This window comes from Watersipora subatra, chromosome 9 (assembly GCF_963576615.1).
Source record: "Watersipora subatra chromosome 9, tzWatSuba1.1, whole genome shotgun sequence".
NCBI lineage: Eukaryota > Metazoa > Bryozoa > Gymnolaemata > Cheilostomatida > Watersiporidae > Watersipora > Watersipora subatra.
Genome location: NC_088716.1, coordinates 1,942,814 through 1,967,511, shown reverse-complemented (window position 1 = coordinate 1,967,511; position 24,698 = coordinate 1,942,814). Strand labels below are relative to the sequence as shown.

Sequence of the window (24,698 nt, the reverse complement as noted above, 5' to 3'; positions counted from 1 at the left end):
CACATCTATACATGTGAACAGCACATCTATACATGTGAACAGCACATATATACATGTGAACATTACATCTATGTATATGATCAGTACATCTGTACAAATGAGCAAGAAAAATTTAAATACAGAATATCTGTACATATGTACAGCAGAAGTATACATACATGTATGAACAGCAAAAGTATACATATGAACAGCAAAAGTATACATATGAACAGCAAAAGTATACATATGAACAGCAAAAGTGTACATATGAACAGCAAAAGTATACATATTAACAACATACCTGTATATGTACTTATGAACAGCATGTCTATACATATGACCAGCATGTATATACAGATGAACAGCATGTATATACATATGAACAGCATGTATATACATATGAACCACATGACTATACGTATTAACAGCATATATATACATATGAACAGCATGTCTATACATATGAACAGCATGTATATACATATTAACAACATACCTATATGTTTGAACAGTATATCTTCAAATAAAAACGGTAGCACGGCAAATATGAACAGCTTGTCTGTATACAAACAGCTTGTCTGTACAAACAGCTTGTCTGTACAAACAGCTTGTCTGTACAAACAGCTTGTCTGTACAAACAGCTTGTCTGTACAAACAGCTTGTCTGTACAAACAGCTTGGCTGTAACCTTCGAAAAAACTTGAAGAAAAATCAGCAAAATTTATTTTGGTTAAAACACTCGAGAGAAAAATATATCTTTTTTTCTGAGCATTTTAACAGCGATCAAGTTTTGCCAATTTTAATCTGAAAACGTCCTGACAATCACATCACCTAAAACTCCAAATTTTTTAGAAGACAGATTATGGCATTTGAAAGGGTAAAAAGCTGTTGAGCCAGATGTGAGGAGTTCAAATCTCATAAGCTGCAATGTTTTTTTCACAACCTGCAACCGTGGTTGCAGGGAGACAGACACGGCTCTTATCCTAGTAAAAAAGATTAATATATATATTAATATAGTACCCAGTATTATATTAACAAACCCCACTTTTTCATTAAGTGTGTGTCCGTTGGTCTGCACAAACACCATGCGTTTCCTTAATTTCCACACTCAAAAGCACATAGATTATGATTATGAAGTTTTTCTGATTTCAGCCAAACTTTGTATGTATATGCTCCATGCCTTCCGATATATTACAAGTATATTTAGTCTCATAACCCTGAGTCATTGTTAGTAAGCCAGTCATTAAGTGACCATCTCAGACTTTATCTTTTCTCTTGTTTGCTTAAATACTTTTGGAAACAGTTCACTACTTACCTGACTGGTTATATAAAGGAATGATATCATGCCTCTTTACCACATGTTTTGCATTTTCAGGGCTGCTATAAATAACCTGTAGAAAGATGTCACCAAGATTGTCAACTATAGTACCAAAAGTCATCATCGGAGTATTTGGCTAAGCACCTGTGTCTGATATTTAGCTTCCCGGCAATAGATGCAGTTCATCTTGACCTTATCTATAAAAGTATTGGTTGTTGTCTGTCTGTCTGTTCACTTTTTGTCTCAACCCAATCTTTATTCTTTGATTATGGTTTTGACTATTATTTATTCAACTCTCTCTTTTTCACCCCCTCCTCTCCGCCTCTCTCTGACTCTCTCCCACTCTTCCGCTCCACCTCTCTCCCGCTCCCACTCTCTCTTTGGCTCCCTCTCCCTCAGTCCCTTTCCCGCTTTTTCTCTCCCGCTTACTCTCTCGATCTCCCTCCCACTCATTATCTCTCCCTCTTTCCCTTCCTCTCCTTTCCACTCTCTGTTCCCTGTTTCTCTCTACTTTTCCGTCTTTGTCTCATTTCCTTTCTCCCGCACACTCTCTCTCACTCCTGCATACTCTCTCTCTCTTCATCTCTCTCTCTCTCTCTGCCACACTTTCTCCCTCAAATGTTTATTTATAGAAAACTAAGCTCTATCATAGAAAAGACAATAACCAGATAGGAAAAAGCAAGACAACTGCAACTGGAGCACAGAGTGTATAGTGTGACTACAGTGTAAAAATACTACCGAATGAGAACTCTCCTGAAGGTCGGCTACCTCATTACAAAGTCTTGGAAATACTGTAAGACCTCCTAATAGTAGTTACAGCTATGAACCACTCTTTGCTATTGGCTAGCTTTACTGTAAAACCTCATACAATTGGTTCAAATTATTACAATACCTCATACCATTAGTAAACTCTATCACTTGGATCAAGTTGTTCTTTAGCTTCAAGTGTTCATATTTAGTCACAGCAGCTCGGAATGCTGCTTCTACCTGCTGTAACTGTAACAGACCACATGCTACATCTGTACTTGTAACATAATAATAACTGATAATAATAATAAAATGAAAACATAGCCTTTGATTCACTTATACCCAAAGTTTCTTTCCCAACGATTGGTGTTTTACTATATCCCGCTGTAGGACATTATATTTCTTGCAAAGGTATTTTGGTGTAGGTAATTCACTTGTTTTGACGTTTAGTGTCCTGTTCTATCTTGTTTGTCTTATGAAAAAGAAACCAATAAAAATTTCAATGAATACAATATATTTATTTTTTTCTCCATCATTAAACCTTGTTAATTACCACACAACCAAACACAAGCGAAGCAAATGTTTGGGAGCTTAATGATAAATGCATATGCACACACAACTCTCAAAAATTATCCGTCCACGGCCGTTTTCAAACACTTGTACAATAATCCCATCAAAAATATTAACCATTTTTGAGTAGAGTCGTTCAAGTATAATAATTATTAATGATACAAAACACGTATTAACATATTTAAATATGTTACTAAGTCTTTGAAAAGTTTCTGCAATATCCTAAAACTGACCCATCTGATTGGATTATACATAAATAGACAGATTAGTTTGGCCTAAAATCGCGATAAAAACTTGACAAGCTTTTTTTAATCAAAATCAAGACCGGCCAATGAAACGCTGATAAGGCCGTGCAGCAAAGAGTAGGACCATGAAGTTGTGCACATTTCACAAGAAAGACGTGCACATTTCACCAGTCTATGGCATTGTCCAATTGTCAAAGGTTTCTGTAATCAACGTAGAAGTACTGAAAAGTAATCATTTCTTTTTTGCCGATTATAACAGACTCTGAAATTTTGGACACTATTAATGAGTACTTCGGTATTCCAATTAATGTCCAAAGCAGTGAAAGTAAAGAAAATGACGATGATATTTTTTCTAACGATTCTTATAAGATTATTACAATATTTAATTATAAGAATAATTATTCGGTTTTATAGGATTATTATAAGATTTAATTGTAAGAATATCCTTTAGAATTTACAAGATCAAAGTAGGCCTATAGTGACCGATGGTGTGCAATATGTTACTGTTATTATTTTTCTAAAGATTTTGTTGATGATCCCGCGGCTGTGGCCAATATTGCGGCACTGCTAAGCCATTTTTAATATCTGGAAAATTAATTAATAGGCCTACATTCTCTATATATATGTATATATATATATAAATATATATATATATATATATATATATATAAATTGGAAAGTCAAATAGTTTACTTATCTTTCAGCTACTGACAGTTTCCTGCTGGCGCATTCTTCAGGCTGTAAGCTTCAACTGGGCAAGATGGTGACTTTTCAAAACATCCCTTTCTTTTACGTGATTGGTGGGTTTTGTCGCGCTCTGATTGACTTATTACTAAAATTGCAGAGAAGATAACTCTTAGAATGAGGACAAGATGAGGCAATTTCTGTTCTTTTATTAAGTGTTGACATGTCAGGTTTTTTAATGATGTAATATTTTTCAGAAATACATAGATTGCACCTTTTCCTTAAGTTGCTGTAGGATTTGGCGTGTTTTAGTATAGTCCACTCAAGTTTGAAGTTAATGTCTCGGTCTTTTAGTGCCCATATGTGTTTGCTCAGTTCTGTAGCATTTCTTTTTGAGCTATTATTTATACTGCTTTTATGGTTGCGGTACCTAGTCTTAAAGTCTGTTTCACAAAGTCCGACGTAGGTCTCAGCAGTGTTGCTGTCTAGTCTTGTCACTTGTGCTTGGTAGACTATGCTCTTCTGAAGGCAGTTTTGGTTAAGGGGACAGTCTGATTTTGTTCCACAGTTGCACTTTTTGGTCTCGGTAGTTGGCAGATTTGAAAGGAGCCTGTTGTTATGGTTTTCTATTTTGTTTTTGATGTTAGGCATAGTTGAGTAGCTCAATTTCAAAGTATTTTTGTTAAATATTTTATGTAGAGGGTTTGTCTTTCGGAAGCACTTGTTGATCAGGGTCAGGAATCTTTTTCCTATGTTAGTTTTCACACTTGAATTAAATGGTGGGTTATACCAGGTTATGGTTCGTTGCCTAGTTTGTCTTTTTCTTTTGTTAGTGGAGTTTGTATTTTCATAAGTAAGTATATGGTTGTATCCACTGTTTGTCAGAGCGGTCTGGTACGGTTGTACGGCCTTGTCAAAAATATGTTTGCAAGAGGAAAGTCTGTTCAGTCTTTTATTAATGTTAAGTGGTAAGTTTTTAATTATGCAAGGGGGATGATTGCTCAATCTATGTACATATAAAATGGTGTTGTTAGGTTTGGTGTATGGGCCGTATGAGCCTTTGGTTAAGTCAAGGGTCACGTCTAAAAAGTTGACGGTTTTCATGTTAGCTTCGATTGTTATTTTCAAATTGTTTGCTTTAAATATATTGCAAATTGTCTTTTTCATGTCTTCGGCATATTTAGGTGTGTCGTTGCATATTGCCAGTCCGTCATCACGGTAGAGTCCAGTATTACTTTTTAGTTTATTTGGTAGTAGAGATAATATGTAAGTTCCCACGAGTTCACAAGTCTCGGCTCCGTCAAAACTACCCATCGTTACATCGAACATGTTGGCAGAGTCCTTTTTAATCCAGGTGGCATCGTTATGGCTGAGGTAAGAATTTTTTGTGTGCATTATTATATGTCGTTCGTCATCACTGATTTTTGCGTATTTTGAGGCAAAATTTAGTGCTTTTTGTAGGAGTTCTGGTGTTATAGATGGGTAGAAGTCACAAACGTCAAAAGTAATGAAAGAGTGTTTGTGTTTATTTTTAATGTCTTTAAACCAGCTGGTAACTTCTGTCGTGTTTCGCCATAAAGTTGCTTTTGTTTTAGATCGCACGGAAAGAGTTATATTAGCTAGTATTTGTTTACTTATTTTCCCAATTTCTGTCTTCGTTGGGTTTATGAGTCTGTAAGTGGGGTTGTTGGGGAAGTTGGGTTTGTGGTCTTTCACTGTTATAAAAGCCTCTTTTGTTGCAGTCTGTTCAATTCTGTCATCAAGGTGTAGTTTGCAGGCAATTTGTTGGTCAGTCAGTCCTATTGATTCAATTTTGTCAGTTGTAGTTTTTTTGTAATTTTTAGTGACATTATCTAGTACAGTTTTTTTGTATAAGTCAGGTGTTAGTTTGTAGTAATTAGTGGTTTTGTCAGCTTTGACAAGTATGTTGTTGTCTATTTTTATTGCTTTTAAATCATTCTTCAGTTTCTCCTGAAAGTGATTTGTAGTTTTTTGAACTTCGATATTTTATATAACTTTAATAAGTTCTAACTCAAACTGTGTCAATTCTTTCACGGTTGGTGGTGTCCTACGGGATTTAAATCCAAAACTTTCACAAGAGTTTGGTTTTGCATTGGGATTTAAGTAAAAGCATGCTCTCCACCTCATTCTTTTTATTAACTTCTCAGTCATTTCTATCAGTCTAGTCAAATATTCGATGTTATTGGCAATTGGAATGTTTTTAGTTGAATAAAGTAAGTTTAAACTATCCATGATTCAGTCCAGCAAAGAGTGCTCAACATGCAAGTAAAATTAAATAAATAAAATTACTTATATGGAGCAATAAGTATTCAAATGTATCCTACTTGAAACTAAAATCAGAGTGCTCAACATAGGATGGAGCAGTATAAATTGGAAAGTCAAATAGTTTACTTATCTTTCAGCTACTGACAGTTTCCTGCTGGCGCATTCTTCAGGCTGTAAGCTTCAACTGGGCAAGATGGTGACTTTTCAAAACATCCCTTTCTTTTACGTGATTGGTGGGTTTTGTCGCGCTCTGATTGACTTATTACTAAAATTGCAGAGAAGATAACTCTTAGAATGAGGACAAGATGAGGCAATTTCTGTTCTTTTATTAAGTGTTGACATGTCAGGTTTTTTAATGATGTAATATTTTTCTACTATACTATACTAAAACTAGGACTATACTAAAACACGCCAAATCCTACAGCAACTTAAGGAAAAGGTGCAATCTATGTATTTCTGAAAAATATTACATCATTAAAAAACCTGACATGTCAACACTTAATAAAAGAACAGAAATTGCCTTATCTTGTCCTCATTCTAAGAGTTATCTTCTCTGCAATTTTAGTAATAAGTCAATCAGAGCGCGACAAAACCCACCAACCACGTAAAAGAAAGGGATGTTTTGAAAAGTCACCATCTTGCCCAGTTGAAGCTTACAGCCTGAAGAATGCGCCAGCAGGAAACTGTCAGTAGCTGAAAGATAAGTAAACTATTTGACTTTCCAATTTATACTGCTCCATCCTATGTTGAGCACTCTGATTTTAGTTTCAAGTAGGATACATTTGAATATATGTATATATATATATGCCTATATCTATATATAATTTTTTTTTATATATATATATAAAAAAAAATTGTTTCCTCACCCCGGATACCCCGTATGGGTGGTAAATTCTGCTCTAACTCGGGCCTCCTACCAGAGACCTGGGAGTTTGAGCACTTGCCTCAATATCTTAGCTGTTCCCAATAGCGCACTTTTCTGCAACTCACCTGAGTTGATTGTTGTTGGTATTTGGGCAAGCCACATTTCATGCGCCGGTGTTTTTGCGCCCAGTGCCCCAATGACTACTGGGATTACAGTTGTTCTTACATTCCAGCATTTTTCAATTTCTTCTCCAAGAGGGAGATATTTCTCTACGTTTTCTTTTTCTTTGATGGCTATATTGTAGTCATTGGGTACTGCTATATATATTATAGTAGCCCTCTTGTTCTCCTTGTCTACCACCATTATATCTGGTTGGATTGCTAGGACATGCAAGTCAGTTTGGATGTAGAAGTCATTCCCTGCTAGCTGCCTGCATCCACTGATGATGTGTTGGATGGGCTCAGGTACATATATATATATATATATATATATATATATATATATATTCAAATTGTAGTGAATAGGAGGCCACTTTGGAAAATATATCCACGATATAGGGCTTTTGAATAATAGGAGGCTTCTGATAGGAGGCTTCGCTAAAAACATGCTAAAACAACTCTACTCGTCATGCTGATCGCATATACGTATCTATTTTGCATTTTGCAAAAATTTTGCCGGAGAATGCAACATTTTGGAAAATTTTGCAGGTTGGGAGGCTCTGTAGTATGAATTGGAGGGCCTCCCATTAGCGCATAAATTGAATTTTTTTATACAAAATTTGGAGTTGTTTTCTCTTTTGCACAAGCAATTATCTTCTCTTTAATTTCATGGACTCCTATTAGGTTTTTTATGTCTAGCATTAGATAGTCTTAGTGTCAAGGTCTACATTACTTCTTTTTATATGAATTTAGCTAAATTCCATATGATATTTAATTTTAAGGATTTTAGTTGCAATGAACCTTGATTATTAGATAAAATGTTTTAATAATAGGTTGCAAAAGCCAACTAATTCGGTTTTCAGGACTTTGGTCAACTAATGCCAAAAAAAGACTTATCGGCAAATATTTTTGTGCTTTGATCAAATGTTTGTCATATTGTTTATCCACATGAAAATTTTGTTTCACCCTTTATAGCTTGTTCGTGTTAAGCAACACAAGAACTAGCATTTTGTTAGTTTTAAACAAGTTGCAATAATGATCGGATTGGTATCGAGATCATCATAGTTTTCACATAGAAACAAATACACTTTGTGATCATATATTAAAGCATCGCATATATTCAAGCATGCTGCAAATATGCCCGTTACATTCACAGAGCTAAAATGTTCAAAACATAAATTTCAAACATGAACTGTGACCACTTTCGTTACTAAAACATGTTCATCAAATCCAATCATTGCTACTAGCAGACAAAACTGGAAAAGATAGCATGTGGTGGCCTTTGAATTATAAAAAAATTTATGATAGGAGCCTTCGATGAAACCAATGAGTAACTTTGAACACACTGTGAAGATTACATAGATATTCATCTCGCATTTATCAACATTGGTCAACACTTTCATTTCAAAATATCATTCTTAGTCAAAAGAAAAAAATGAATTCATAAGCGGCCCCTTTAGGGAGTAGAGTTTAGAGATGTTATAAGCTTAATATAGGCGTGTCAAACAAATAGTTTAATTGAGTGCAACAATGACAAAGACAATATTATTACAAACAATGAGTTTGTATGAACCTAAAGGTCTTTTGTGAAAATGGAACCAACCATCAAAAGCAGCCCGAACAGTTGTTGCAATACCAAAATATTGAAAATTGAATGATTTACAAAGCATAGCATCAAACCTTTTGTCAACAAAAATGGATTATCTGATTTATTTCTGTCAAATAAAGTTTTAGAGCTTCAAAACACTGCTGCTACAATAATTGTCCTGTGATTTGTGTGAGCAGTCCCTTGCATGTTGAGTATAGTGCAATATGTTATGGTTAGTGTAACCAACGGCTAGGCACAATTTTTTACAATAATATTCTAGCAAGACATCTCTAAAGTAATTGGCAAGGGAACTTTGCTGATTGCAGACACGCCCAGTTGCAGAAAGAACTTCAAGCTTGGATGTCTTTCCTGTCACTGGAGACCTTTTTGGAAATTGAACAACAACCTGTCGTTTGAAGGTCAGGCATTCTAGACCACTATGCTTCAACGGGTAGAGTTGCTGCTCTTCCTGCAAAGAAACCATTTAGTAAGTTGTATAGTTGAAAATTAGGAGAATTTTGAACCCTACCCATTTTACAGACTTTCCCAAAATATCAAGGAGGTTTTCTAACATTAATTACTAAAAAGTGTGTTCCATCACGTTGTTTCAAAATACTTAGGAAATGACCTGAACTTTAAAATGAAGCTCTTGCAGCGGGTTACTTTGGCAGCACTACTACATGTAGGTGTGGCACAGAAGATGTCTTCCTACTGAAACTGCATAATTACATTTCTCCTAAAGATATTGCAATTCTAAGTATGCTGATGTTCCACCTAACAATAAAACTTTAATCAATAAGCTTTTCTTTGAAAAAGTTTGTTTTAATGTTGTGGTTAACACAAATCATTTCGCTCAGTAAAATTAAAAACAATGATTATCATCAGTGATTTATTTCAAGCTAATGCTTCTTTGTTCAAATCTTAGTTAAGAATGGTATCATTGAAATATAATATGTAATAAATAGTTGGATTAAGAAAAGCTCTATTTTACAAACCAACAATTACAGCGGTACTGTTCCTTTCCCTTCTAAGCAAAACGCACAAAAATCAACAACATTGTACACATTCAGCCTGTACTATTATGAGAACAGTATATGTCCATCTAAAGCCACAGTTGGAAATCAGAAAAAAAAAATTGTGTCACATAGGATTTAAACTTGCAAGATTCAACGCGTTAGACTGACACAATAACAATTGTGCTAATTGACCTTCTTGCAATAGTTTGCAATAATTGAATGTTTAATTATTGCAACTGACAATATTTTACCGCACTCTAGACTGCCATGGTATTTTTAGTACAAACCAAGTTTAGTCCAACTCTTGAGCTGAATAAAATTATTAACTGTCTAACAGTCAATGTTTTTTAATGCACAGATTGACTATTTAATTGTATAAAAATCCCTTATTATTCAGCTGGCCTTTAACACTCTAAGGTTGGTGTGTTTAGATATGCCTATTGCTGCCATCCATGTACCAATTAAGCATCGGCTTACTGTCAGTCATTTTACTGAAAGATCGTGATTTTACTTCATGGTATGTTCACGGGTTTTTTAAACTTCAAACTCTAAAACATTTTTGTAACATTTTATTTTGCAAACGTGTTACCAGAGCTATGCACCAAATCGACATGTTTATGCTTTGTGCATTACTAAACCTATGTAAAGCTGTGATCGCAATGAAACTAAAATGATCATCTCCAATTTTACTTACACTTACAAAACTATTATTTCCGTCAGAACTTAGCAGATTACCGTCAGAGTTAGTGCTGCGTCTTTCATTATCTTTCTAATTACTAAGCCAGATTTTGAATTGGCTGCAATTTCATCAACATATGTAACTCTTTGTTTTTTAAGTCGCGAGGAACTTGCGAAGGCCATAATAACGCTAAATAGTTCAAATGTTGAAAAAAAGATGAGCGTTTCCGAGTTGAAATTTTTCAAACAAAGACTTAAAACAGACTTGCGAATTTATGCAACTTTCATAGAAAAATATTTAGACAACACTGTCAATACTATAAAAGTACTAAAGGTTGCTGGTTATGTTATCAACAAGTAATAAAATTAAGTTACTATGCGACTGCTTGAAAATTTGCTATAGTGTGCATATGACAGTTGGCCATACACTTTGCATAAATGCGCATATGGCAGCAAAAGGGATATCTTGCTATGAACAGTTTCTATAGTTACATGTTTTCCATGCGCTTCTGCCTTGCCAGTATTTAGGTATTTTATATAATAAAGACATTTAGCTTTAGCTGCTACTTACCACACTCCTAACTGGCAATAGTTTGAAACACCAGAATAGGGTTGTAGTCTATAGCACTAAGCTATCGTACAATACTGTTTTGAATGCATCTTAGGGTGTATCATCTAAGTACTTTTACTATCGCGAAATTCTGCTTGCGACATGAAACACGGAGGTGAAAAACACTGACTGAAACACGACCACACAGTGGGATGCCAATTTAAAAGCCAAGCAGAACTTCATTGAGACAGCTGATCTAAAAAAGAAACAAGATTTACTTGCAACAGGCTGAAACAACATTTACATACAACAGGCAGTGCAGCTCGGCACAACATACGCGTATAGCCAAGATCAATGTTCTATGGCTCTTACAAATATGTTTGTACAAAACACATTTTTATTGAGTAGCTGATTAATTAGCCTGTCATACGTGTACCTATTTGAAAGAAAAGAATCATCTGCCTGCATTGAACCAATAGAAAACATGTTAACAACCCTCACCGACCTGGGATTTTCCGTTTTTTGGGAGCACATATTTTTGTTCTCGCAATTTCGTTTTTTACTACAAGTGTAGTAAAAAAACCTTGGTAACTTTAAAGGTCTGACACGGCTGGTTACTTAACCAGCCGTGTCAGACCTTTAAAGTTACCAAGGTTTCAGAAATGGGCAATCAATAGACTTTTGAAAATGGATTACTGATTGCTTCCTATGTTATTAGCGGAAAAGGCTGAGAACACGACCGAGCTCACACTGCAACACACTTTTAGCTTTTTCTTTGCATCATTATATGTAATAAGTTCTGTTGATTGATATGTTTATAAAAATCTCATAGGCGGTGTGGTTCAAAAATAGGGGCCATTCTAACCTGAGGGCACACACATTCATTGGTAAAAGTTAGGTCTTTAACAAAAGGCATTACATTTATGAGAATAGCGATTTGTATAACAAAATATGTTGTATTCTAATAAAAAGTGTATTACGTTGTTCTATATAGATTGATATGGTAATGATGCTACCACTACCAGGCACACTGGCCTTTTAGCTATAACTAAACAACCATTTGTATTAACCGTTTTAGGCAACACTCTTGCTCACTTAAATTCTTGAGTTGTCTGCTCCTGTAATAATATTATGTTTTCCAAACTATGATACAATTAAAAGTGCTCTTGTGAATCCTGGTCATCAAATGTTTTAGCAATTTTTTATAACATCAAATGGCAATTCAAATTTCCTCTCTTCCAACAAGATCAATAATTTTTTTAATCCGTCTTAGCATTTTCAACTTATTAAAGAATGAAGTAATAAATTGTTCAAAAATCATGAACTTGTGGTATGACTACTACTCTATTTCTTACATCTATCGCAAAAAATTATCGTCGACTTTTACGGACCTCAATTGCAATTTAAGAAAGCTTAAGATGAAGAGCTAAATATATAAAATAAGTACATAGATTCATTGCAAGTTTACCAATTTTTGATGAGCTGAAATAGAAGTAGCATAAGTTGAATCAGTGCTTTTATTGAATAACAACAGGTTTTATGTAAACTAAAATCATTTATTGTAGGCAGGTGACACTGGAGGCAAATATAAACAGACAAGATCCTCACGCACACTTTTCGATCAATGTGGATTTTATTTGTATTATTAATACTGATTACACTAAAACTATTTAGTTCTTCTTAAATGGCCAGTGATCAAATTTTGAAATCTCACATTGCAGATGCATATTAACCAACTTAGCGTTGGAAGGCATTTGACACCACAACGATCGTTTTCCCTATATTTTCCAAGTTTATTAAAAATCCAAAAAGTTTACATCACTTCTATTATTTGAATTATTTTGATTCTGATCAAACAAAAAGTCACTAATGATCGCAGGATCAAATAATCTTTTATTTTACCGTTTTGAAAGTCGAGCTGATGTTGACTGTTTTTTCCAAATTTTATTCTTTTTCAAGGAGAGGCAATTTGTTTAGTTTTTAGCACAAATCAAAGCCTCTCAGATAATCATTTCATATTGTAAATCATCAACCGATATATTGTTGATGATATATTTAAAACTTACTAGTGTTCATATCCTTTGTTTAACGTTACTAGGCGACAGTTTTATAAACGTCTACCGAAAGCGACATAAATTTTGTTTCTTCACGCAACCGGTAAACGACATTTTAGTCGTTTCTCTGCCAAAGGGCTAACACTAAAATAGTACGTCCAGCAAGTCCAGCAAAATCAAGAAAAGTTTAGACCAACAGATTTTGCAAGCAAATAATTTTTTTAACAAATATGCTTCAAGATGTCATTTCTTACAGAAATAATCTTTTCAGTTGTCTAAGCTAGGATTATTAAAAATAAGTCAGCTTGCTTTATAACTCGCATGTTTTTAGACCACTTTGAATTACTCTTTCTAGGTTTAATGTTTTCTTCCAAAATACGCATGATACAACTAAAACACAATTAACACTAAAATAATATGTCCTAAGCTCCAACGAACAACATGAGCCTTCAATTGCTGTGCAGACGGCTTTTCTCCAAAAATTGTAATCTATTTGAAGAAGGTTCAATGCTGGGACAAAAAAACATGAAGTTGCCCTTTCGAGCACTTTAAAAAAATTCAAAAAATCTGAGATTATATAGACATTATTAAAGTCCTTTAAATAGCTCAGAAGTTTCTAGTAGAACAGATTTTCAGCCTTGGTTTACACGATTATGGCATGTGCTTTTACAATAAAGTTACTCTGCCATTGGCATGCAAGTGCCACTGCGCCTGTTTGTTACAGTTCGTTTTTGTAACACTATTCAAGAAAACTGAAATAATTACTAGCTCAGGTAAAATTTCCACTTTAATGCTCATATCAACCGATTAAACAATTAAAAACATTCTGGTTAATTGGCAGTAGACATGAATTTGGAGACAAACAAGAAGGTGAAGTAAATAAAAGCAACAAAAGACTGATTGATACTTGTTGTTGCTAACTAACAAGGTGAAAGCGGTGTCTGTCTGACTTTTCATTTATCCATCGTCGGGATACAGTTAGGAAAAATATATATTTTTGATGAGACTAGAGCTCATAACATTCATCTGGGTATATCAATACTCCAATGCTTGCACCAATAGGTAGCTTTCCAATTTTTGGGAGTTTATGAAAGGCTAGTCATTTTTTCTATTTTTTGACACAACTGACATCTTCTAATGGCAAACTAGTTTAACTCTTTTGCTACTGCATAAAATTCTGACCGAATGATTAACCTTCCCAAATTAATTCAAACGGTTTTTCGAAAAAAAGCGATATACCGCTAGTATTTAAGCAATAACTCAAGAATGAAAACAGATATTATTTTACTGTAAAATGCATCTTATTTAAAAGAATGTTCTCTACAAGGTAAGCTTAGAATTGTTTGGTGAATCTCACTCTCACAATTTTTCTGACGCTTTGTTTGCGATAACGATCTGGTTTTGCCGTTTTGAAAAAATGATTGGAAATTGAATAGTTGAACAAAAATAATGTATATTGGTTGCACCTGACTAGCAACAAGGTGGTCTCGTGCGAGACCAGACTTTATTAGTCTAGCTAATGTGTAGGTTTCGTAATGAAAAGCAAAGTGAAACCCTATTGAAACGTCAATACACCGGCTTACTGTCTGTACTTAAATTACTGTGAAATGTTAGAATGGTTGAACTGCAAACAAATTATATTGGTTGCACCTGCTTGGAAACAAATTTCTTTAATTGGAGGCATAATTTGATGTGTCTAGCTAATGTGTGGGCTTCCTAATAAAAAAAGTGAAACCCTATTGATAAGCTGATGCATAGGCTTGCGGTGGCAAAAGAGTTAACAATGTACTAAAATCTATAATAGCGAACCCTATACATACTCTTATTGCTCCAGTTCGGCAAGAATGTAAACTATATTTTTAAAGCCAGCTATAAAATTCTCGTCATTGAATTTGAGAATTTGCACCAACTTGACACTTTACTTCATGTGAAAGTATTTATGTTGCATCAAACAAAAGCTTTACATAAATTATTTTTAGGTGGAGTTCCCGTTATAAGAGGAATGCATTATAAGAGCATTTACTGGACAGATATTCCAACCAGATAAAGTCCAAACTATGCCCATACACTTGAAGTTCATTCTTTGAATTACCATACTGGGATTGAAATTGAAATACGGCATAACAGTCAATCAAGAGAACTTCAATTTATTTATCATACAGGAAACAAATACATTATGTTTAGAGAAAAATGCAGGTGTTTTAACAAAAAAGTTTGAGCCATGTACATGTATATATAGTACGTAAAAAAAACTACTTTTTATTTTGCGATTTCACTTTTCACAAAGAACCAATGTCCCTGTGTATCACGAAAAATGAAGGATAACTGCAAAAGATAGCTATGACAAGCAGAACGGGATTTTGAGCAAAAATTGGATTTATCACAAACAGATTGTAAGTAATACTAATATGCGAGTCAATCTATTAACCAACATGAATGCCATTGAAAGTTATAAAGGGTATAGCATGGGGCAAATTATTAACTCTTTCGCTACCATAAGCCGATGTCACGGCTTCCGAGGTAATATAAGTACAGACCATAAGCCGAGGTATTGGCTTATCATGAGGGTTTCACTTTTCTTTTCATTACGGAGCACACACATTAGCTAGACAAATCAAACTCTGTCTCTACCAAAACAATTTGGTTGCCAATCACCCGCAACCAATAGAATAATTTTTAGCCTAACAGTTTCATTTCTACTTATTATCAAAACAGAAAAACCAGATCATTATCGTCATGGCAATAAGAAACACACAGCGTTCATTCAACGCAAAGAAAGCGTCAGAACATTTGTGAGATTGGGACTCACTAAACAGTTTCATAGTTATTTTGTAGAATTTTTTTGAAAAAGATGCATTTAACAGTGAAACGGTAGGTTTTGATTTTTGTGATATTACTTAAATACATAGTAATCAGTAAATTACTTAGTATATCAGTTTTTTGAAAATTTGTTTGAATTAATTTTGTTTGGTCAGAAATTGATGTGATAGCAAAAGTGTTAAATGTATTTGCCAAAAATAATATAATTGAATTTTTAAGACTAGAAGTGATTTTTTATCTCTATAATTGTAAAATACCTCTAAAAAAAAATTTTTTTTTCACTAAAGCTCATTCTACGTTTCTCAATATTTTGGTCTATAAACACCGTGATTTACCTTCACTAAGTTCTTGTGTCCACTCTCTTCTGACCAGAAACATCCCAAAGATGTATGTAAGCTGTTTGAACCTTAAATTGCCAGTTCTGTAGATAACTTGACTAGCATCAAAGAGGATGCAGGACATGTTATGGCAGCACTCTGCAATGATTCATAACAAAATAGAAATAACAAGTTTTTTTTTAATAGAATCTTTTCCGATTTACATTAACTGTTTTCAACATACGTTTACAGCAAATCGTTTGCAAGTTCATTGATTGCTGCAGAAAAAACAAAAACTGAGCAAGTAGAAGTGTATTTGGTATTCTAGCCCTGACATTCAATCACAGCTTTTATATTCCTCACCGGTGTAGTCTTTAGGCATTAGAAGAGCATGACTTAAGCAATGTGAACAAAATTTCAAAAGCGATCACCAAGTCATGAAATCGATTGTCAGTTCTCTGACCTTGATTTGGACTTGGCTTCTAGATATTATTGTAAGGTAAAGTTTAGAGCTCGTCACCATGGGTGTTAACTGCAAGTTTCTGTTCCTGTCTCAGACGCTACGCTAACCTATAGTTTGTACAAGTGCTATCGCCGGTAAACAGGTAACAGGAATGCAAGAACACGACAACTATAAACATGCAAGGGTGAATAGGAGCTGTGTACATAATTGAAATTAAGCAGTTATTCACAGGGCATAGTCCAATTTGTAAAACATAACCAGAACCTGACGTTCAACCAAATTATTGTTAACCTTTTCCACACCGTTCCCGTAAATCTTATGGGCTGAGAGCGCAGTCTCAGCGCACCAAACCCGTAATTGCAATCAGATCTGAGTCTTCGATAGGTATTTTTTAAATTCATTTATTTATTTTAAAAATGGCACTAACATTTTTCATTAATATTTTGAGGAGTTTTAAAAGATATCATACTACTGTTTTGAGGCTGTAATTACTCCCTTCTACGCATGTGCAAAAAGAACACTTTGTTAGAAGTTGAACGGTCTTTATGGAAAGCTGATCATCATGAACGGATGCGATATTTGAAGCGCTATTAAAAAGATTTGTTTACAGGAAGATAACGACAGGTTTGAAAGTGAAGAAGGGGATTTTAGACCAAAAAATGTGAGGAAGCCGATGAAAGTAAAAAAGAGAATCAACAAAATGAATGGGATTGCGAAAGTGAGACTGAAACGGCCGGTGTTGAAACGGCTAATAATGACGGATATCAAAGAGGAGCTGATTTAAAACCAAAATAATTACATTTTGCTAACAGTCTGGCAGGAGTATAAGTTTGAATTCTTAAACAGGTAGGTGTTTTTTATTATTCAAAGCTTTTTAAACATCGGTCACTATAAATATTATTTTGAACGAAACAAATAAATATGGCCTTCAAAAACATTGCGATGCGTCGGAGCCTGTTGATGATAAAGATTTGGCGAGTTGTTTGTCTAGTTTTGCATTTAGGTATTCTCAAAAAGCCTACTCTGCTGCCTTACTGGTCCACTGTGACATTCCTTTATTATCTGCGCTGATTTTTAATCAATTTAAAAATTGAAAGAAAGTTAGAAGCAAGCTTACACTTTATTGACAATTTTGAAGACCCTACTGGCAATAAAATGTTCAAGTTAGAAAAAAATTTTGCCATGACATGCGACTGGTTCTATCCTGTTTTTCACTCTGATAAATTTATAACTGTAGATGAAAGCTTGCTGGCATGGGAAGGATGGCTCAACTTCAGACAGTATATTCCATCTAACAGATCTAAATTTGGAATTAAGTTATTTGCTTTCCGTTGCTGTCTCTGGCTATGTGCACCAGTTGTCTGTATACATTGTCGACGAGCAAGCTGAATGCACTGGCAGCGGAGTCACAAGTGGAATATATTTGTGCAAGTCATGTTTTGATCTTTACCATGCTAACTAAATTTATTTACAAATGGTATTTTATTGTTTCCGCAAATGCTTCACTGCTTTGTATTGCTAGCATTTTTACATAAATTTGCTAATCTATTGTATTAGTTGTGCATTGGTGTGCTGTATTTGTTGCACACTTTCATCTTCAGAGCAGCGGTCTAATCAAAAAGTTCTGTTCTCATATTGTTTTGCAATCTAGTAGTCCATGATTTGCTGTTTCTGCTCATAATAAATGTTACTTCATGTTTTTTGCTGCTTCACCAAATGTGTGAATATAGGCTCACGACTTAATTCTTCTTGCACACAACCGGTTAATGTTTGCTGCAGCACACATGAACCTGTGCATTGACTTTATATGCAAAACTTTTACATAGATCTATAGTCTCAAGAAATGCATAAAAACTAGAGCAAAAAATCGTAACTGCATATAATTATATGTCTAGCTGCCAAGTTTTTGCAAGCTGTGTGGAGGAAAAAATCTCATTCTGCAGGAAAATTTCTCAGCTTCCAGATGCATATTTATTCACAGTTTTGTGCCAATTTGCACAAAAGTTGGAGCAACCTTGTCGGGTGACTGTCTTGCGCTGCTTATGGACAAGGCGTCTTGAGCATTTCCAGTGGTGCTCCCGCTATACATTGGAGCTCATAACTCCACTTTCAATGCTCTTGGACGACTAATTTTTTTTTAAATTGTTGTGAACATATAAATCCATGCAGGAATTATTTATACAACATTGCAAAATTGCTTTTAGCAAATATAAAAACAATTGAAAATGACCGACAAAAATAAAAAAAACTCGTCGCTTCAACGAATTGAGAGTTTTGCAGGAAAGCAAATGCAAGCTAGTTACATAAAAAGAATCAGCTTGTAGAGAAATTTCTCAGCATTCTTGTGCATGTTAATTTATGTATCTACCTCAATTTTGATGAAAGTTGATGCAGTTTTTACGCAGTGGTATCGAAGGCTCAAATAACCATAGTAAATGCTCTGGTGCGCTGGGGGAATTCCAGCCGTAAGCCCGCGGTCACTAAAGGGTTAGTAAGAACTCTGCACCAGCTTCATGAAGCTAAAAATTCATACATAATAGTTACATATATATGGAAAAAGAGACAAACCAAAAAGCAGCAACACTTATTCAATACTAAGAATGATTAACAAAGCTGAGAATATTAACCAGCATAATGCGCAGTAGCACTGACATACATTTGCTGCTTGAATGGTATGTTTCCAACAAAAAAAGCGGGTTCATTTTTTTAAAAAGATTACTACTCCCTAACAAGCAAAATGATAACAAGCCACGGAACTACGAGTTAGCAACCTAGGCAGCTAAGTTGTACATGTAATCCAGATGAGTCTATTACGGTTTTTAGCAAGGCAAATAATTAACCAATATTTGAGTGTTCACCAAACTAAATTTTCTTTAATGTGCCATTTTTAGCGGCACAAAGAAATCAAATTTTTGATGATCATTTGCACCGACTTGAGGCAGGTGGTAAGAGTGAAACAAACTAGATTTGTTCGACTTAGTCAAAAGCGTATAAAAGTATTAGGCACAATTAGCCACATCAATACTTGTTACAGAAATATCTATCATACTAAGATAGAGTTTAAAATCATTTCTATGAAAAGCCTGTTGCAGTGGCTTCTTTTTGTCCTGGGAACATATAAAATCCTTTAATAGAAAATGCAAAACTTATATAAAATATATAGTATAATATAAAATTAAAACTGGTAGCAAATTTATGTTAGCGATGACATATTTTTATTGTAGTTTTACATTAGCACTATTTGTTCTAAACAGTGTGGTAACTACATGATGTATTTAACAAACTAACGTCAACTCCTTTACTACGAAAGGAATTTCTTTACTGCGACATAAGTAATTAGTGACACCTAATTTCTAAAATGAGTCTGTATAAATGGTTATAACTTTAAACCACATGATCTATTAACAGTCTTTTTATAGCAAATTTATCAGTATAATAATACGTTAGTTGATGCCGCGAAAACTATAAAAAATGTGTTGCAGAATGAGAGGGAACACTTTTCGTTCATTTTGAAATTACCGTGAGGTGAGCATAAAACTCGAGTCAGATGATTCATGAATATTATTAGTTTACAATATATTATTACTGATAAAAATAATTACTCTCATCAGCACTATTACTCAATAAAATTACCCAGTCCATAGAACTAAAACTAGTAAAAATGTGTGGCTGTTATGCCTCCGACATGACTGTCATTTCTAAGAAGAAATTGTCATAAAGCAAGTATTCGCAAAGCGAAACTACACTTGGGTTGTAAACATATTTTTATTGGTTCAACATATACAAACAATTGCTTTTTTCATTCAGGTATATATACAGTAAAGTAATTTGTCAATTACTCACTAATCATAAACAATTTGGGTCATGATCTCAGAAACCATGGTTAAATCAGTGGTTTGAGATTGGGAGTTATCTACACTACTATCAAAAGGAGTGAGTTCACAGCTATTTTGCAAAACAAAATTTTGATTTTACCTCAATTACAGCAGGTTTTATGGTCAATAAACTGAATGCATGTAATTAATGCATGCTGAATGCTGAAACCATTAATGCCAAAACATAGTTCCGAGAAAACAAGTGTTGAAGTTTGAGAAACAAAAACTAATGCACAATTGTGTTTACATTTCAAAATGTCATAGCAACCAATATCAATCAAGATGTTGTGATATTTATCTAGATTTCTGAATTTATATCCAGAAAATTATGCTGAAGTTAAAAATCTAAACAGATTGTAGCTGGTTGTCATAGAAATAGCTGTATATCTAAAAAAAATGTATTACTTATTCAGTTAGTGCAGCTTTATAGTCGGATAACTCAACTTCATGGTTTGCGACTTGACCATGGTTTTTGAGATTGCGACCCATTCATACAAAAGCTTGACAAAGCCACATCATGCAGCACTTGGTTATGCGAAAACACTTTGACTATCTTTACTGTCCTACTAGGTTCACAGTAGCTCAGGAGTTGAACAATTTGATTCGCACTGAAACAGCTTCGTCAAAAGAAAACAGAAGCAATCAGTGTAAAATCTGCTTTGTATTACTTTTACGTCATGCTTTGCTGTATTTGAGAATCATATTGTATATGTGTATAATTCAAAAAAAAAACAATACCAGAGGTTTCCAAGCTTTTAATATTAATCGAGCTAATTATTATTATAGCTAATTTAATTCTTAAATGATTAAAAAAATAACTGAGACAATTTATGCGTAAATTATTGGTGAGCTTGCAACAAAACTTACATTACAGTTATTTAGTCTCAAACCATTTACCGTATCTTACTCTGCTGTGTTGTAAGTGCAAAATATGGGGAAAAGTGATCACAAGATCTTAAAAGATCAAAAGCAAACAGTTAATCGCAGCCATCACAAAAACGTCATAGGTTGGAATCCCTTTACGAAACGGCTAAAATGGGGTGTAAGTTGCGCAGTGATGGCTTCTGTTTAAACTTTTTTGCAACCTCATTTGTCAAAGTATTTTTACAAATTTACCTCATGTATTCAATAAATCATGTCTATTGTCCTTAGGTGACTATTTCCTGATCATTGTAATGCTGTCACTTTGAGCACTGATATCTCAAAACCTCGCCTAAAAATTATTTTATTTTTTAACTTTAGTTCGAAGGAATGTATACCATCCTCTGATGACATGAGGAGCCTGTTGGTCACCTGCGATAGTCAAAGGATTCTGCAGAAATTGTTCATGCTTTTTGACAGGAATTATGGGTCACATGATCAAATTACGACAAAAAAACTACACCAAGCTGAAAAAATTGTAAAGTAGCGAGCATTTATAATTGAGCATGTATATTTGATGAGAGCTTCCCGGTAGAACCCGAAGTGTTTGTCATAAACTAGTGCTACGAGACGTTTTATACTGAGGCTGTGATTGGCCTTTAATTTTACGTGATAACACTGCATGTCAGAACAATAACTACATTGAGTTGAGTACGTAATCAAAATACAGGGATTCTAACCTACGATGTTTTCCTGATGGCTGCGATTAACTGTTCATTTTTGAGCTTTTAAGAGCTTGTAATTACCATTCTACAAATTCTGCACCTACAACCCAGTAGAGTAAGACATGGTGAATTTTTTGATACCAAATAACTGTAATGTAAATTTTGTTGCGAGTCGACCTTTAAATGCAACTGCATTTTGACAGCATGTTTATAAGCAGGCTTGATGTAAGAAACAGAGTAAGAGTCATACCACAAGTTCATGATTATTGTGGATCATGTCCACAAATTATTACTTCACTCTTCAATATGTTGAAAATGCTAAGAGGGGTTAAAAATTTATTGATCTTGCTGGAAAATAGGAAATTTGAATTGCCACTTGATGTTATAAAAAATTGCTAAAAATATTTGATGACCAGAATTCACAATAGCACTTTTAATTGTATCATAGTTTGGAAAACACAATAAATTATTATTATTAAATAGGAAAATTTAATTGCCACTTGATGTTATAAAAAAATGCTAAAAGCATTTGATGACCAGGATTCACAAGAGCACTTTTAATTGTATCATAGTTTGGAAAACATAATATTATTACATGAACAGAAAACTCCAGAATTTAGGTGAGCAAGAGTGTTGCCTAAAACGGTTAATACAAGTTGTTTTTTAGTTATAGCTAAAAAGCCAGTGTGCCTGGTAGTGATATGGTAGCATCATTACCATATCGTTCTATATAGAACAACGTAATACACTATTTATTAGAATACAACATATTTTGGTATACAAATCGCTATTCTCATAAATGTAATAGCTTTTGTTAAAGACCTAACTTTCACCAATGAATGAAGTGTGCCCTCAGGTTAGCATGGCCCCTATTTTTGAACCCGCCGCCTATGAGATTTTTTATATACACATCAATCAACAGAAAATTTTACATCTAAAGATGCGAACAAAAAGCTAAAAGTGTGTTGCAGTGTGAGCTCGGCCGTGTTCTCGGCCTCTTTTGCTAATAAAATAGGAAGCAATCAGTAATCCATTAATCAATTAATCAATTAATCAGCTACTCACTAAAAAAAGTGTTTTGTACGGAAAACTTTGTAAGAGCCATAGAACATTGATCTTGGCTAAACGCGTACGTTGTGCTGAGCTGCACTGCACAGCCTGTTGTATGCACTCAGTTAATGGACTACGTACAAACCTGCTTGTGTTTTAAAACGTTTCAATTCTGAGAACCCAAATTAAACTCATTAAAAAAATCAGTCAAACTTTGCAAAAATGGTTAATATTTTTATATTAACATTTAAATATTAATATTTAATAATAATATTTTAATAAACTTTATACTAAATTTATACATAGTTGAAATACTGTACATAAATATAAAAAACGGATAATTTGTACATACAACTTCATACATTAGTATTTTGCATCCTAACTATTGTTTTAGTTATTTTTTTGATTGCCAGTGCTATGGTATTTTGGTTTAGCCAACTGCCCAATGTAATTAATGACTGCAGTCTCCAGAGCCAACTATAATCATCAAAAGATCAAGACTAAAAACACAAGGGCTTATAAACTCACCCTTTAGCTTTTTTAAAAACTTGTAGACCGATATGATTGGTTCTATGAGGAAATGATCGAGGGACTATAGTTCGGTGTGGAGAGCTCATCTTTATTCTCCAGATCAAACAACTTCTACAAAAGTAAAATGTTTGTAACATAATATTAAGTAAGAAAGTTGATGACCACTTTATGCATTGAGCCTCTGACCCCCTTTTATTTGGTATTTGCAGACATGTTGAAAGTGGGCTACCGTTAAACCTATATTTGAATGCTAACTCTATTTTAATGGTACTGCTATTTGAGACCACTTAAAGCAATTGTTTGAAAAATTGAGGGCCATTTTTTATTGAAGGATGGGAGTAGGACTGAAAGATAGAGTGTTGTTGCATCAAAATAAATGCGTTATGGTATTTTTTTGAGGTATTATTATCGCGTTTATCAAAAGTTAAAAAAAAAGTTTGGGGTATCGATCAAGTCTAAAATAAATTAAAATTATACCGCAAAAAGGTTCACTTTATGCAAAGAAATTCAAAGCAACAGACAAATGGCAACAAGTGTTGAAACTAATGTGTTGAAAGGTCTATGCGAGGTCATTGAGTAAAAAGCTTATTAAGTGAACTAGTTAAGGATGACCTACCAGCCCTTGGAAATCAGGTTGGTTACGCATCCAATGACTGGGAAGAAGCGTTGAACTAGCATTTGAGATCTGTTCATCATTGTAACATCTCTCAGGAAAGATGACTTTAATGACTACGTAGGCCTAAACAGATAACAAACTACTGATCCACGACCAGTTGATATGTTGGTGGACATGCCGATAAATTTGATATAGGCATACATAAAGTGCTTGCCAACTGGAAAGCAATACATGAGCTGTTATGGATGAGCAGCTTTCAATGCAAGCAGCTGGGCAAATGGCTTTGTACTAGCCTTTGTTATGAAATATTACCCAAGCCTGTGTCAGTAGACAGCTCGCACCTCTGGTAGTTAAAGTGCTAAAATTTTCAAATAAATTAAGTAATTCCATGTCAATATGATAATACCATAGTCGTTAAATATAAATATAAACTTGTAAAAATTCATGAATTGATGATATGTCAAGTTTTAACGCTTTGATCCTTGCCGATCTTATCAATGCGTGTCAGTAAACCTGGGCAATATTTTCAGCGATCCAAAGAATACTATAATGATATTTGATCAAACATTAGTAAAAAACCTACCACCGATGTCATCAAACAGAAAAAAATGGTATTTCACCATTGTTCGGGCTGAAACTATAAACTTTTGTACAATTTTAAAAACTCGTAAAAAAATTTACAGATCATATCCATCCAGCACAC

General features: G+C 34.1%; 1 protein-coding gene and 1 long non-coding RNA gene across 2 annotated transcripts in view; both read right to left on the bottom strand.

Moving 5' to 3' along the window:
- The window catches only part of LOC137403553 (uncharacterized), a 411,606-nt gene that overhangs the window by 275,294 nt on the left and 111,614 nt on the right, over positions 1–24,698 (bottom strand). The window lies entirely within an intron of this gene.
- LOC137404591 (uncharacterized) lies at positions 8,228–23,485 on the bottom strand. Its single transcript, XR_010979713.1, has 4 exons — positions 23,377–23,485; positions 18,706–18,856; positions 15,893–16,033; positions 8,228–8,908 (listed from the first exon to the last, which is right to left on the bottom strand). It is a non-coding gene; the product is annotated as an uncharacterized lncRNA (long non-coding RNA).